Source organism: Macaca nemestrina, chromosome 9, assembly GCF_043159975.1.
Source record: "Macaca nemestrina isolate mMacNem1 chromosome 9, mMacNem.hap1, whole genome shotgun sequence".
Classification (NCBI taxonomy): domain Eukaryota; kingdom Metazoa; phylum Chordata; class Mammalia; order Primates; family Cercopithecidae; genus Macaca; species Macaca nemestrina.
This window is the reverse complement of record NC_092133.1, coordinates 137,793,608-137,810,914: the sequence shown is the minus strand read 5'-3', so window position 1 is coordinate 137,810,914 and position 17,307 is coordinate 137,793,608. Positions and strand designations below refer to the sequence as shown.

The following is a 17,307-nucleotide window of genomic DNA, read 5'->3' as shown; positions in this document are numbered from 1 at the left end:
TGAACAGGGCAGAACTTAGAGAGACTTAGCCCTGATCGCCCATTGTGAGGGCTAAGAGAAGAATAGTTATACTAAGTTTTATTTATAAAAACAGGTGTCTGAGCTGTGGGTTGTAGTTTTCCAATCCTGCTCTAGAGAAAGAGACATCCCTAGGATGAATTTCAAAACCGAAATAGACCCGCCCTTACAAAGATTAAAACCAAGCCTAATAGACAAGAGGATGTGCTAGTCATTTACCTGCCTGTCAGAGCAAAATGCATTACCTTTTAAAGGACCACAAGATAATCCAGACCCTTTATAATGCATAGTTCATAATATCCAGCAAGTTAAAAGAAAATCTAGACATGTGAAGAAACAGGAAAATGTGACCTACTTGACCTACTCAAAAAAGTGCTCAATAGAAACAGACTTGTAAGATTGACTGGGTGCAGTGGCTCATGCCTGTAATCCCAGCACTTTGTGGGGACAAGGCAGGCAGATCACCTGAGGTCAGGAGTTAGAGACCAGTCTGGCCAACATGGTGAAACCCCATCTCTACTAAAAATACAAAAAATCAGCCGAGTGTGGCGGCGCATGCCTGTAGTCCCAGGTCCTCAGGAGGCTGAGGCAGGAGAATTGCTGGAGCCTGGGAGGTGGAGGTTGCAGTGAGCCAAGCACCCCAGCCTGGGTTACAGAGCGAGTGAGAGTCTGTCAAAAAAAAAAAAAAAAAAAATCAGACCCCTAAATTGACCCAGATTTTGGAATTAGCACAAAAGGAGTTTAAAACAGTCATAATAAGTATGCTCAATGTCTTAAAGCAGAGGTCAGTAAACTACGACCTGCAGATTTGCTGCCATTTATTTATTTATTTATTTTTGAGACAGAGTTTTGCTCTTGTTGCCCAGGCTGGAGTGCAACGGTGCAATCTTGGCTCACTGCAACCTCTGCCCCCTGGGTTCAAGCGATTCTCCTACCTCAGCCTCCCAAGTAGCTGGGATTACAGGCATGCGCCAACATGTCTGGCTAATTTTTGTGTTTTTAGTAGACATGAGGTTTCACCACGTTGGCCAGGCTGGTCTTGAACTCCTGACCTCAGGTGATTCACCTGCCTCAGCCTCCCAAAGTGCTAGGATTACAGGAGTGAGCCACCATGGTCAGTGGCTTATTTTTATAAATAAAGTTTTATTGGAAGAAAGACACACCCATTTATTTACATTTTGTCTATGGCTGCTTTTCTGCTATAATGGCAGAGTTGAGTAGTTGCAGTGGAGTAACATGGCCAGGTAGCCTAAAATATTTACTCTCTGACCCTTTCAGAAAAAAATTGCCAACTGCTAATTTAAAGAAAAAATGGTTATAATGAGTGTAACAATAGGATATCTCAGTAGATAAATGAAAACTAGTAAGTTTTTCTTTTGAAATGGAGTCTTCCTCTGTTGCCCAGGCTGGAGTGCAGTGGTGTAATCTTGGCTCACTGAAACCTCTGCCTCCCAGGTTCAAGTGATTCTCCTGCCTCAGCCTCCCAAGTAGCTAAGATTACAGGTGCATGGCACCATGCCTGGCTAATTTTTGTATTTTTAGTAGAGACAGGGTTTCACCATGTTGACCAGGCTGGTCTCGAATTCCTGACCTCAGGTGATCAACCTGCCTCGGCCTCCCAAAGTGCTGGGATTACAGGTGTGAGCCACCATGGCCAACCAATATTTTTAAAAATAAGAAAATAAAACTAAAAGTTACAGTATCTGAAATGAGCCTAGCCAGGGCTTGAAGGCAAATCAATAGAAATTATCCAAACTGATGAACAGAAGAAATTTGAAATAGAATAGACCTTTGGCATCCTGTGAGACAATATCAAATAGCCTAACCTACATTTCATTGAATCCCAAGGAGAGAGGAGAGAAAGAATGGAGCAGAAAAAATATATGAAGAAATAATGGCCAAAAATGTTTGAAATTTGATGACAGATATGGATTTACAGATCCAGATGTTCACTGCACCAAGCAGGATACGGATAAAGAAGAGCACATCTAGGTACATCACAGCTACACTGCTGAAAACCAAAGAGCACATCTAGATACATCACAGGTAAACTGCTGAAAACCAAAGATAATGAGAACATCTTAAAAGCGGTGAGAGGAAAAGGACACATACCTACAGGGGAACAATGATGAATAACAGCTGACTTCTCAATAGAAACAATGGAAGCCAGAAAACAATGGCACAACATATGCAAAGTTTTAAAAGAAAAAACCCCATCAGCCTTGAAATCTACCTAGAGACAATATCCTCCAAAAACGAGGGTGAACTTAGTATATTTTTAGATAAAAGAAAGCTTAGAGAATTTATTATGGCACATTTGCATTATGCTAAAGAAAAATTTTCAAGCAACAGAGAAATTACACTAGCTAGCAACATAAATCTACATGAAGTAATAAAGAACACTGATAAATATTTAGATAAGTGAAAAGACCACTTTTTGTTTTTAACATCTTTGAAAGACAACTGTTTAAAACAAAAATAATAATATGGTATGGTGGGTTCTGTTGAACATGCAGTTCTAGTATAAAAGTTAGGAAGAATGGAATTGTACTGTTTTCGGTTTTTATATCATATAGAAAATGGTACAATATTAAGTAAGTAGATTGTGATAAGCTAAGGATGCATACTGAATAGCCTAGAGAAACCACCAAATAATACCACAAAGAGTGTAGCTAAAAAGAATATTAAATTTGGTGAGCCAAACTGAAGAGAGAAAAGGAAGAATAGAGTAATAAAAACAGAAAGGGAACAACTAAGAAACAGATAGCAAGAAGGTGAACTTAAAGCCAGTCCTATCAGTAATTACATTAAATATAAACGGACAAAAATCCATACATTAAAAGACAGAAACTTTCAGACTGGATTAAACAGCAGGGCCCAATTATATGCTGTCTTCAAGAGAATACACTTTAAATACAATAAAAATGATGGGTTGAGAAAAAAGGATAGAAAGAGACATAATCTACAAAGGTAAGCATAAGGAAGCTGGTGTGGTTATATTAATATCAGGAAGTAGATTCCAAGATAAGGAACATTATTCTCAGATAACATGATTGTTTACATAAAATTACTGAGGAATCTGCAAAATGACTACTAGAATTTAGCAAGTTAGCAATTTCAGTATATATATATATATAATCACTTGTAGTTCTATATACTGACACAACCAATTAGAAAATTAAAAATTAAAAACAATTGTATTTACAATTACATCAAAAAACATAAAATGTTTATAAATAAGTCTACCAAAAACTTGTAATACCACTAAACTGAAAACTCTGAAATATTGCTGAGACATATTTTAAAAGAATTAAGCAAATGGAAAAATATACAATCTTTATAGATTGGAACATTCATTTAAAAAATCTATTCACCTTAAATTGATCAATTAATTCAAGGCAACTGCAGTTTAAAAATCCAACACAATATTTAGTAGAAATTCGGAAGTTATTTCTAAACCTCCTTAGAAACGCAAAAGACCTAGAATATCTAAGACAATCATAAAGATGTACACATTTAGAGGATTCATGACATCTGATATTCAGGCTTTCTATAAAACTATGGAAATCAAGGCAGCATAGTATTGGCATAAAGACAAACAGTAATGAAACAGAGCAGAAAGTCCTGAAATGGACTCACTCATGTTTGTTCAACTGATTTTTTTTTTAAACAAATAAATGTGCCAAGGAAGTTCAATGAGAAAGGAAAAATCTTTTCAACAAATGCTTCTGGAACAAATGGATAAATGTATGAGAAAAAACCTCACCTCTTATGCAAGAATTAATTTTATTATTTGTATAAAGATAAAGATCTACATACTAGGTCTATACCTTATAGATGTAACCATAAAAGGCAAAACTACAAAGATTTTAGAAGAAAATAAAGGCAAATGACTTTGCAGGTTGGAGATAGGCAAAGATTGCTTATAGAGGATGCAAAAGCACTAACTATAAAAGAAAAAAATTGAAAATGTCTACTCATTCAGAGACATTAAGAAAATGAAAAAGACTGAGAGAAAATATTTGCAATATATTTATTTGTCACAAACACTTGTGTCCAGAATATATAAAGAACAACAAAGCAATAGTAAAAGGCAAACAGCCCAATAAATGGGCAAAGACTTGAACAGCCACCTCCCCAAAGAAGATATATGATTATCAATAAACACTTGAAAGTGTGCTTAATATCGGGTATCAATAAAATGCAAATCGAAAACCATGATGAGATAGCCCATTAGGGAAATGGAGGAAATTGATAAAAGACTGATAAACCAAACACTGGAGAGGAAGTAGAGCTACCGGAACTCTCTTACATTACTGGTGGCAGTGTAAGTAATGCAATTACTTTGGAACACTATTTGAAAGTATTTTGGCTGGGCATGGTGGCTCATGCCTGTAATCTCAGCACTTTAGGAGGCTGAAGCAGCTGGATCATTTGAAGTCAGGAGTTCGAGACCACCTTGGTCAACATGGTGAAACCCTGTCTCTACTAAAAATACAAAAATTAACCAGGCATGGTGGTGCATGGCTGCAATCCCAGCTACTCTGGAGGCTGAGGCAGGAGAATCACTTAAGCCCAGGAGGCAGAGGTTGCAGTGAGCTGAGATCATGCCACTGCACTCCAGCCTGGGCAACAGAGTGAGACTCTGTCTCAAAAACAAAAACAAACAAACAAACAAAAAGAAAGTATTTTTATTGAAGTTAAATATATATCTACCCTACAATTCAGCAATTCTAGGTATTTATCTAAGAGGAATGAAGGGATATGTCTACAGAAAGACTTTTATAAAATATTTATTTACTTCTTTCTTTTATTAAGCCCCTTCCATTCTAGGACATAGTAGCTTTATTAATAATAATCAACTCAATAATTCAAATATCCATCATTGGGAGAACAGATAAGTAGCTTATGATATAGTCATACTATAGAAACCACTCAAAAACAAAAAATAATGAACTATTGATACGGGCAATTGATAAATCTCAAAAATGTTATGTTGAACAAAATAAGCTAAACACAAAATAGTGCACACACTTTGCTTTCATTTATACGAAGTCCAAAAAAAGACAAAAGTTATATCCAGAGACAGAAAGCAGACAGTGGTTTCTTGTGGTAGGTGGGTATTGACCAGAAGGCAGAAGTGATGGAAACGTTTATGCAGCTGTACACATTTGTCAAAACTCATCGAATTGTATGCCTCAGATCTGTGCCTTTCTTTACAAGTAATTTTAGCTCAACAAAATCAATGAGAAGCATACTTAGCAACTCTTTTGTAATTATTCATTCGCACAAACAGCCAGGATTGACCACAGATGCTTTTGGAATCTGAAATGCCAATCACAAGCCAAGAACATTTCTAAACACATCAATTGGAAAAGAAGGCGACAAATTGTCTTGGAAGCTGTTTTGTGACCTTAGAAACTCTTTAATTCCATGAGGGTGTGTTTTGCTAGATGAGGTAATGGGCATTTTCAGAGTCATCATAAATTAATCTGAGTGTCTGAAGAGGTCATGCGGGGACAAGGGGAGGTTCCAGAACTTCTTATTCTCACAGACTTTCCTTTCATAAAGAATCTTTCCTGGAATTTAGAAACATGACACCTCCAGGTCTGTGGCTCAGTAACCACTAAAGAGCTTGACTGTAATCCTTTTCCCTGAAAGGCCTTGCCAGGAAGTGCCAAACATCACCTGAAGGCAGCAGGAGGTAGAAGAGTGTGTGGAAAGGTACGCTGGAGGGTTGCTCTTTTTCAATCTAATGGGAATAAATTTGGGATTTTTTTTTAGCCCTTCTCAGCATAGTGTTATAAAAGCAGCAACAGAACAACATCCAGAAAAAGAATAAAAAATAATTTGTCTAAAAGTCTTGCACAGTAATAACAAAGGAGGATTCCATTTATATGACTCCAAAATGTTGAAATCATCTTTCCCTATATTATCATTCTTTTATTTTTTAAGACAGCATACAACTGCCCTCATTCTCTAGTTTTACTCACTAAGAATGCTAAAAATTACTTCTCAAAATTCAGCTAACAAGGGCTTTTCTCTGCCTTTACACTTCCTCCTGTCTTTCCAGACCCACCTCCTGCTTCTCCCAATGGGTCTTCTCAGCATAAATAATTCTCTCCCGGAATATTTTCCAGTTCCCAGCTCTATGCACTCCCCCAGCTCACACCACAAGGGACCTGGGAGCTTGGGAGGCAGACAGAATTTTCCTTAGAAGAGGGGAAGGGGAATATTTTTCTCCCCGTAATTTTAAAGTATTGGCACAATTCTGGATGTAGACATCACCTTCTTCTCTGAGAGTATTTGAAGTGTCTGGTGTCTACGGACTGTGGGAAAATTTGAGATGATCAATTCGGGAGTTGGAGGTGGGGGTGTAGGGTGGTAAACACTCCAGGCTTAGAAATTGGGGCTCCCCACCCTGCTTTAGGGTCTTACCCAAAGGGGTTGGCACAGGGCTGAGAAGCAGTGGGGCTCCTGTCCACCCTGCCCAGCACCTACTCCCACCAGGCAAATCAGTGGTATTTAGTCTGCCAGGACTAGCCCAGAAACTTGAATGGGACCCTGAGAGAGCCAAGGGTCCCTTGGGCCCCCCCAGGGGCTTTCTGTTTGCCCTGGGTCTCCCTGTGTGGGCAGGGATGGAGAGTCAGGGCCTGCCTTCACGGCAGTAGGCTCTGAGTTGGTGACTGGCGGCAGGCCAGGTTCTAAGTGGGCCTCCCAAAGCCACATTCAGGCTGGACAGAGCTGCTCTTGCACACGGTTTCTGTGGGCTGGATTTTCTCTGTTGCACGCATGCTTAGTATCTGTCTCTCTCTTTGTTCCTGAGTGGTGGGCCCCACATGTGGCTCTGAGCAGGCTGTATCTCCATTCTGGCAATAAAAGTACTCTGGACACTGTTAAGGTGAGAAAAGAAAAGAAATCAGGGCTCCCAGGAGGAAAATCCTGAACCACAGGCTCTGCAGTGAGGTGGCCTTTGCCTTTAGTTTTTGTGCCTTTTATGTGGGCAGAGGGAAAAAGAGACAGCCAGCAGTTTTCATTAATCCTGAAAATGCTGAGGGCTTTGGCCTGGGACCCACACCAAGGGCATAGGCACAGAGTCAAACCGAGCTCTTCTGGTGTTGAGCATGTTCCACATCTTACGTTGGATTTTGCCGTGAATGCTCAGACATGGACAGAATCCCACTTGTTCCTCGTTCTTTTCCACCTCACCTGCATCATTATGGCTGAAATACATGATCATGGGTGTACCTTTCCTTGTGAATTTGTTGCCTCTATGAGTTCTGTATGCAGCTGAAGGGTAACACCCCTTGGGAGCTTTTGCCTTGTCTGGCTGACACCTTGGCAATCGCAAGTGACTGTGACGGAGAGCTACCTCTTCTGGAATGCATCATGGAACAGGTCTGGGAGAACGGAGGGTGCAGATAAAGAGCCCTCGACAATGCTTCTCTTTGCACTGTGGGGTTCCCTTTCAATGGACTGCTAGAGATTCAACTTCTCTGTCTCCTTGTGTGCCCGCTGGAAAGGGAAAAGCCAGGCGTTTGTAGTCCTCCTGCCATAGATGACCAGAACGACCTAATCCATGACAAACAGCGACAGGTTTAGGGATTCAAGCCAGCTTTTCTGACTCCCAGGCACCTGCTCTCTCCTTTTGACTGTTGGGACTCTGCTCTCAGTCACTCGTCACTTTTCCCAGAAGGACAAATGTGCAGCTTCTATGTCTTGGATTTTAAATAAAAGCCGAGGAACTTGGTGAAATGAGGTGGTCTTTGCCTTCCGCATCTCTCTCTGCTCCTCCGGGCAAGAGGCCACATTTTTCTTGCCACTGAGGTTAAGTGAAAACAAAACAAAACAAACAAACAAACAAAAAGAGACCCTATTCACAGTAAAGATAAGCAGCGGGCCAGCGGCTCTTCCCTGACGTGGAGTCATGAGCCCTCTTTATTTGATTTTGCCACATACCCGCCGCTCCACTCCCATAATCTGAAAGGTGTCTCTTTACTTTTTATCACTTCATTAGTAGAATTGTTGTGTCCCTTGAGTTAACCAGAAATACCAACCCTAGAAGGAGACGTGAGGGACAGTCATTTTAGAGAGTGGATGCCACTGCTGAAGAAGAAGGACATCCCGGTTGGCTGCTCTAGAGCCAGCAGGACGGTGCTGAGGTTGTTGACAGCAGCGTGTGTGCAGATCCCCCAGGATCTTGCAGATTGGGATTTGACAGGGCAGGCGTGGAGGCTGAGGCTATTTCTAACAAGTTCCCACATGATGCTAGGGCTGCAGATCCCCAGGCCACACTTGGAGTAGTGAGATTTTCCAGTGCGCGAAGTCCCGGCTGCTCGCTCAGTCCTCCCTCCATCTGCCCGCTTCATGACGACAGGACTCCCATGCCTCCAGTGCACAGTGAGCACTGCTCAATCTGCATCCACAGCAGTTTGTGCCCCAACACTTTCTCACTCAGCATCTAACAGGGTGCCGTGAAAACGTCACTGGCTGGAGGAAACGTGGGTGAGTGAGAAACGTTTGTGGGTTGAGTAACTTTTTGTCATTGTTTTTTTCTCTGATGTTCAAAGTGAAAGAAAACTCATTTGGCCCCTGCAGCCCATATGAGCAACATGAAAGATAAAGGAAAAAGAGGCTTATAAAGGCTGTGGACCGAGTCTGAGATAAGATTCTTTGCCCCTTGGATGAATCAAGGTCAAGTTGTTTTACTCTTAGCCCAGCCAGCCCTGGGTAAAGGCTTCATCCCTCTTCTCTTTCCTATCCATATATCAGAGCTTTAAGCTCTACTTTTACCCAGTGAAGATTAGAATAACGCACGGAGCACAGGAAATGTCTAGATGATGATTCACTGAGCTTTACAAGGGACACAGGTATGCATCAAGAGCTTGGGCCACTGGGTAAAGAGAGTCTGGTTCTTGCTCTAACGTGGTTCATCTTCTGCGTCAGAATCAGACAGATTGTGGGTGTCAGAGATCCGAATCTTCCTCTTGTTCCAGTCACTGGCTCCCTGTGGTCCCTTCTCATTTCAGATGCTCTGTCTGTAACATGAAATGAAAAGAATTCCTCCCAGACCCCTAGCCAAGTTTCACCTTAAGCTCGTTGACTCCCAGAGGAAATCCCTATAGGAGACTGGAAAGAAGATGTTGGAGCCAGAGGCTATCTTTGATTGTCAGGTGAGGTTTACTGTTTAATAAGAACTCCAAAGATATGCATAATATCAAAGGTTGTCTCTTGCTTCCTTAGGAAACTCAAACCAGCAGTTTAGTCCTTTAGAAAGTAAGTGGTTTGGGTACAAAATAAAATACCACAGAACATGTCAAACATCCCTTTTAATGGTATCATAGAATATAGGAACGAGAAGAGACCTTAAAGATCATTTAGGCCAACCTCTACATCTTCTAGATAAGAACACTGAGCCTGTGGTCATTCCACAAGTTTGTGGCAAGCCTTGGATTACAACAGATCACCAGGTTCCCTGACTCCTAGTTCAGTGCTTTTCCAACACCCAGAATCATAATCTTCAGGAAGGAGCATGCTTTTCACCTATCTGTTGAAGGTTATCTCTCACAAAGAGGTGGAGCTATGTCTAAACTATCTGGGTGCTGGGAGGTGTTTGTGTGATGTTGTGGTTTAGTTCAGATTATTATCTTTGAAGAAGTCAGAGGGCCCAGGCCCTTTATTTGGGGTTATCTATGTAATAATAACTATGATATCTGATCCCTGCATATGTGCTGCTTCTTTGCATATATTACCTTCAGTGCTCATTATGGCTCTGAAAGGTGGATATTGTCATCCCCGCTTTACAAAGCAAGAGATTGAGGTTCAGAGAGATTAAGTAAGTTGCCTAAACCACACAGCTCAAGGTGATGGGACAGGAGTCACGTGAAAGTCTACCATTGCTGCCCTCATGTCAGCCTTCTAAAAAATCTCACTTTTACTTTCAGGAAATTCTTTCAAATAGCAAACATAAATGCACACAAAGAAGCAAGGAGGAAGAAGACAGAACTGTGTAGAAAAGGTTTGTGGAGGCAATTTTTTCTAAGGTTATTTATTATTTGAGAAGAAGGCTATTGTATTGGCTAAATCTGGGCTTTATAAAGTCTGGATTCATGTTAAAATGTTAAAAATTACATCTAAAATGACAGAGTAAAGTGAATAACTTACAAGCTATTGGAAAAAAAGAATAAAATAGGATAAAAACTTACTTAAATCAAAAGAAGGGGAAAATGCATAGAAAGAGAAGGTAAAAAGTAAAGAACAAAATAAGACAGTGGAAATTCATCAAACTATATCAGTAATAATTACCAATGTAAATAGACTAACTGTAGTTAAAGAATGTTGGACTGCATATATTTTTTAAAATATGCAGTTATATGCTGTTCATTAGAGACATGCTTAAAGCATAAAGGCTCCAAAATTTTGAAACTAAAAGAATGGACAATTGATTCCAAGGAGTTATGTTAACATCAGACTTCAAGGCAAAGGCATTAATAGAAATACAGAAGTCAGTATGTATTGCTAAAGGTTCAATTCACCAGGAAAACATAAAAATGCTATATGTGTATGCACTCAAAAACATTACTTCAAAATATACAAAACAAGAACCAGGAAAACATAACACTTACATACTTCTATGTACCCAACAACATAACTTCAAAATACACAAAGCAAGTATTGACAAAACGAGGATAAATTTAGAAATCTACTATCATAATGAGAAATTTTAACAGTGTCTTCCTTTATGATGGATAGGTCAAACAGACAGAAAATCAGTAAGAATAATCAAATGTCATAACCACAATTAACAAATTTGATTCCAACAATAGCAGAGCCTACTCTTTTTTCAAGCACACATGGGACATTTACAAGACAGTAGAGGAGTTGAAGGCAAGTTAGGGGCATAAGAGTGGGTATCTATGGGGTAGGAAAATGGAAGTCTAGATAAGGAATAAACAGAAGGAAATGTTGAAGGGAAAGCTCTGGGTGTCAGAATCTTCCTCCTGCTTCAGTCACTGGCTCACTGTGGTCCCTTCTCATTTCAGATGCTCTGTCTGTAACATGAAATGAAAAGAATTCCTCCCAGACCCCTAGCCAAATTTCACAATACCTTAAGCTCATTGACTCCCAGAGGAAATCCCTGTGGGAGACTGGAAAGAGTTTGTTGGAACCAGAGGTTAGGTGAAGTTGACTCTTGTGAGAATCTGAGCTTCTTTAGATTTGGATTTACCAGCCTGAAAAGTGTAATACCATCTTTTGGTACAGAGTTGTTTTGTTTTGTTTTGTTGTTTTTTGAGACAGGGTCTTGCTTTGTCACCCAGGATGGAGTACAGAGGCCCAGTCACAGCTAACTGCAGCATTGACTTCCTGGTCTCAAGCTATCCTCCTGCCTCACTGCCTCAGCCTCCTGAGTAGCTGAAACTATAAGCGTGCATCACTGTGCCCAGCTAATTTTTGTATTTTTTATAGAGATGGGGTCTTGCAATGTTGCCCAGGCTGGTCTCAAATTCTTGGGCTCAACTGATCCACCTGCCTTGGCCTCCCAGAGTGTTGGGATTACAGGCATGAGCCACCACCCCCAGCCAAGTTTTTTATTTTTATTTTACCAAAGATTTTTTATAACATTCCTTTGCATGGTATTATAATCTCATTCAGTGATCAAGACATGTAGGCTGAGAATCTTAGTCACTTGTTGAAAGTTACACAGCTAGGCTGGGCATGGTGGTGCACGCCTATAATCCCAGCACTTTGGGAGGATGAGGTGGGCAAATCACTTGAGCCTAGGAGTTTGAGACCAGCCTGGGCAACATAGAGAGACCCTGTCTCTACAAAAGGTACAAAATTTAGCTGGGCATAGTGGTGTGCACCTGTGGTCCCAGCTACTCGGGAGTGTGAGTTGGGAGGATCGCTTGAGCCCAGGAGGGAAAGGCTGCAACGAGATTGCTTCACTGCACCCCAGCCTGGGGGACAGAGTGAGACCCTGTCTCAACAAAAAAAAAAAAAAAAAAAAAAAAAGGGAAAGAAAGAAGTTACATAATTTGTAGTGCAGACCAGTATCAGAGATGGAAAGATGAGGTGCTACCTCTACAGACTGCAGACAAAATCTACAGTCCTCTACCTCTGCTGCCACCTAACCCCTGGAGATACTGAGAATTAGGTCAGGTGGCTTATTCACTTGATGGCTCTTTCTCACTTACTCTCAACTTTCTCCTTGGCTTTTGCACTCCCTCAACTTTCCTTTTTCACATGTCAAAATTTCCCCATTTGCACTCATCATTTGCTCTTTATTCTTTCTTTCTTTCTGTTTTTTTTTTTTTTTTTTTTTTTGAGACAGAGGTTAGCTCTGTTACCCAGACTGGAATGCAGTGGCACGATGTCGGCTCACTGCAACCTCCGCCTCCCAGGTTCAAGCGATTCTCCTGCCTCAGGCTCCTGAGTAGCTGAGATTACAGGCACCCACCACCACACCCAGCTAATTTTTGTATTTTTAGCAGAGATGGGGTTTCACCTTATTAGCCAGGCTGGTCTTAAACTCCTGACCTCAGATGATCCGCCCGTCTCGGCCTCCCAAAGTGCTGGGATTACAGGTGTGAGCCACCGCACCCGGCCCATTTGCTCTTTTTTCTGTGGTTATCTCTCTAAGGTGAATTCCCCCACTATGCACTGTGCCCCCCGCCAGTTACCCTCTCTCTGAGGGTCTCACGGGGTCCCCTCCGCAACTGATGAGCATCCCAGGTACTTAAAGGTCCTCCCAGCAATCAGTCCTCTTTTCCTCACAAGTCAATACCTCCTGAGAGTCGTGTGCCTCACTGTTTCTACTTCCTCTCGAACCACTCATCCCATGACCTTCTGGTGCGTCTTCTGCTTCCGCTGGAACTATTTTTACAAAGTGCACCAAGAAGCTCCTAGTGGCCAAGCCCAGTAGTGTTCATTCTCCTCAAAATTTGCTTTGCACTTGGTTCCTTTGACTTTTCCTGCCTAAAATTTCATTTTTGGTATCATAAGAATCACAATCTCCTGGTTCCTCATCTCTTTGGCTTTCTTTCTCTGAATGCTCATTTAATTTGCATCTTTGCTCATTTAACCTGCATCTTAAAAATGCCTGAATCCCAGCACTTCAGGAGGCCGAGGCGGGTGGATCACCTGAGGTCAGGAGTTCAAGACCAGCTTGGTCAACATGGTGAAACCCCATCTCTACTAAAAATACAAAACATTAGTCGGGCATGGTGGTGGGTGCCTGTAATCCCAACTACTTGGGAGGCTGAGGCAGGAGAATGGCTTGAACCCTGGAGGCAGAGGTTGCAGTGAGCCGAGATCACACCACTGCGCTCCAGCCTGGGCAACAACATTACAGACGCCCACCACCAAGCCCGGGTAATTTTTGCGTTTTTAGTAGAGGTGGAGTTTCACCGTGTTGGCCAGGATGGTCTCGATCTCTTGACCTCATGATCCACCCGCCTTGGCCTCCCAAAGTGCTGGGATTACAGGCGTGAGCCACCAAACCCAGCCAACTTTCTAAGCTGAAAAACAATACTTAAAATGTTAATTGATTAAGCTTGATTGTGTCAGAATGAGGAAATAGAGTTTCTTTTGAATTCATATTCTAAGAACTATTTATGAGAACACTGTATTCGGTTGTTTCCTGTCACCTATATTCACAATAATAGATTATAACGGATTTCAATCTACTGAAGCATGGTCGGTTCTCCAGTTGCTATCAACCAAATCACCATGGTTGAATTTGAATACTTCCAGTGATTTTTGGTTGTTGTTGGCTGCCCACATCACCTATTATTTATTTAAACTATCCTATATACAAATACACTTTTATATACAATTACAAATTTTTTCTTAGCCATCATTAAATCAAACCTAAATTTGTGATATATGGTATTGTCTTAGTTGTTCGCTTTGCCTTTTGTCTCTCTTTTCCTAAATCTACCTTTTCTTCCCCAAAGACACTCAAAGACTTAGTGGCATCTTTGGGTTTTTCTCACTCCAATTGACTTTAAAAGAACCCTCATTATTAGTGATCTGATAAAACTGGTAACATAGATAAGGCATACAATTGTTAGAAAAAAGAAGACAAAAATAATCATTCTATGTGAGGAATTTAATTAAGTACTTAGAAAACCCAAGACAGTTAAAGTATTAGAACTATTAAGAGTTTGATAAGATGGCCAGATAGAAAATTCATTTATAAAATTCAACATTTTTTATATATCAGCAATAACCAATCCAAAAATATAATGGAAAATGACATTTTTTAACAGTTGCCAATCCTTAGTTGCCAGAAATGTGCTAAGTTCTGAACAGAAGATCCTAGAACTGGGAGAGATGTTAATTAACTGTGGACTTTTAACATCAAGAGTACTTTGAGAACTTAAAGGGTGAGTTAATTCTAAAAGTAGAATTAAAACATATAATATGCAAACTAGTAGAAGGAAAAGAGAAAATAAAGGAAACTCAATCAACTAATAGAAGACAAGAAAGGATAAATATAACAGTAAAAGAAAAATAATGGTTAATAAAAGTTCAAAGTAAAATAGCATAAATAAGTCCAAATGTAGTACAATAAATATAAATGGATTAAGCTTGCTTGTAAAAGACAGAGATATTCCGACTTAGGGGAAATAATTTTCCCCCAAGTCCTGCACAAGGTCTATTTTTGTTATTTCAAAAGACATCTTTAAAATATAGTGACATGTGAAGATTGAACTAAAGGGCTGGAAAATACATTATATGCAGATATTTAGTAACCAAAAGAAAGCTCAATAGTTACAATAACATAGAAGAAACTAAACCAAAAATGTATTTTCACAGATAAAAATCATTGTGGAAGTTATAATAATTTTGACCCTGTGTACACTCAACAATACATATTGTTGATAAGGTAGCCAGATATAAGAAAGCTCCATAGCTACGATAACATAAGAGAAACTAGACCAAAAAAGCATTTTCACAAATAAAAATTATTCTGGAAGTTATGGTAATCTTGAACATGTATACACTCAACAATACATATGGTTAAGGTGAAGAATTACAAAAAGAAATTAACTCTACAGTCAAACTGGAGAATGTTAACACATTTGCACCTGATTCTAGCAATGTATTAAGAAAAAAAAATTCTGATCAGTCAGAATTTATTCCAGCAATAGTGAATAGTTTAACGTTGGAAAATCTCTCGATGTACTTAAGTACTTTTACGGTATAAAGGGAGAAAACCTACATGATCATTTTAATAGAAGAAGAAGAGCATCTAATGATGATGAAAAGAATATCTGTTATCGATTAAAAGAAAAAAAATTTTTTAGATAGTAGAAATAGAAGGAAACTTCTTTAACCAATAAATGGTAGACACTGAAATCTTACAGAAAATGACATGTACCTGATACCTTAAAAGCTTTCTATTTAATGGTGGAAACATATATAATTCCTGCTTTTATTCTATACTGTATTGAACACCCCAGCTAATGCAATGGAACAAGCAAAAGAAATCAGAGGAATAAGAAGTGGATAAGAAAAAATAAAATTGTCATTTATAAATAATAATATCTACCTAGAAAATCCAAGAATCTATAATTATCCAAAGACTTAGTATCCATAATACATAAGGAAGACTTACAAATCGATAAGTAAAAAGCCAACAACCCAATAAAAATAGGGACAAAGGATATGAACAAGGAGGCCACAGAGATGACCAAAAAAACATATGAAAGCATGCTCAATATCACCAGGTATCACTGAAACTTAAGATAGTAATGAGACTTTATTTTATATTATCAGATTGGCAAAAAAATGTTAAAATTTCCCAGTGGTAAGTGATGATGAGGAATATGTGAGGAATTCAGGAAATTTTATAAATTGCTGATGAGGATTGCAAATTAGCATAGCAATTTCAATGAGAAAATTTTAAATATAGCAGTAAAATTGAAGATGAATCAGTGATTTCACTTCTAGGTATATTCCTAGAGAAATTCTTGCATATGTGCACACATTCAAGGCTGTTTATCAGAGCATTGCTTGTAATAGGGAAAAAGCAGACACAATCTAATTGTCCATCAAAAGAAGGTTAGATTAATAAACTCAGCATTAGCAATAACTGTATTATTATACAATGTAATAATGTACAGTTGTTATAAAGAATAACCATCAAGAACGAATCTCAAAAACAGTGTTGAGTGAAAAAAGCAAAGTTGCAAAAAGAAACAGTATATTATGCATTTAAGTATAAAATAAAAAACAAACCAGTAGTGTATATTGCATCAGGAGATACAACCCAGGTTCAAGAGAGCAGTTACTGGAAGGGAAGAATGGGATTGGGTTGGACAGAGAGGGAGCTCCACTATATCCATAGCATGTATTTATTTCTTTTTGTTTGTGTTTGTTTTGTTTTTTGAGATGGAATCTTTCTCTGTCACCCAGGCTGGAGTGCAATGGCGAGATCTGGGCTCACTGCAACCTCTGCCTCCCAGTTTCAAGTGATTTTCCTGCCTCAGCCCCCTGAGAAACTGGGATTACAGGTGTCTGCACCACGTCAGGCTAATTTTTTGTATTTTTGATAGAGATGGGGTTTCACTATGTTGACCAGGCTAGTCTTGAACTCCTGACCTCAAGTGATCTACCTGCCTCAGCCTCCCAAAGTGTTGGGATTACAGGCATGAGCCATCATGCACGACAAGAGCATGTATTTAAAATAAACAAAAAGGACATGAAACAACCAAGGTAAACTGTAAACATTTACTGAATCCTGATGGTGGGCACATGATGGTTATATTAATCTTCATGTTTTTCTGTATTGTTTGAAATTTTAATAATTTTTAAATATTTATAGAACAAATAGGTTCTTCTTGCCAACCTCCCAAATGTTGATTCTTTACCAAAGCTTCTTCCAAAGGAAGTGATTAGTTCAGGGTCTTTTCCTTCTGTCTGTGGATGTGGAAATTTATCAGAGAAAGAAATCCCCCTCTCCCCCAACTCAGTGGCAAGTCCACAGCCGGAAAGTCTAACTCCCAATTTTATTTATTAAGTCAATCATCCGAATCACCTCTCAGTCCTCAGCAGCTGAATTCAATACAATGATTAAGCCTCGAGCGTCTTCCTAGAGAAGGTGGTAGTGATGCAGGACAAGCGAGACCCAGGGTGGGGCTTAGCCCGCAAGGGTCCTTGGCTTTGCCCAAGAAGGAATTCAGGGGCAAGCCAGTGGTAGAATGGAAGAAAATAGCTTTATTGAAGTGGCGATGTTATAGTTCCTGCTGTGCTACAGCTCCATGACTGTTTCTGCAGAGCAGG

The 17,307-nt window shown here is 39.7% G+C and overlaps 1 protein-coding gene and 1 long non-coding RNA gene across 6 annotated transcripts in view; one reads left to right on the top strand and one right to left on the bottom strand.

Moving 5' to 3' along the window:
• LOC105494366 (interleukin 2 receptor subunit alpha) overlaps window positions 1-17,307 on the bottom strand; it is a 55,915-nt gene that overhangs the window by 21,189 nt on the left and 17,419 nt on the right. The gene's annotated exons all lie outside the window — the stretch shown is intronic.
• The window catches only part of LOC105494365 (uncharacterized), a 33,624-nt gene that overhangs the window by 9,167 nt on the left and 7,150 nt on the right, over window positions 1-17,307 (top strand). The window contains exons 2-6 of one of the 4 annotated variants that reach the window (XR_011608321.1): window positions 5,680-5,742; window positions 9,048-9,191; window positions 9,963-10,036; window positions 14,289-14,405; window positions 16,441-16,740. This is a non-coding gene — a long non-coding RNA (uncharacterized lncRNA). The remainder of the gene's footprint in view (window positions 1-5,679; window positions 5,743-9,047; window positions 9,192-9,962; window positions 10,037-14,288; window positions 14,406-16,440; window positions 16,741-17,307) is intronic. The other 3 variants (XR_011608320.1, XR_011608322.1, XR_011608323.1) reach the window with 3 other exon arrangements.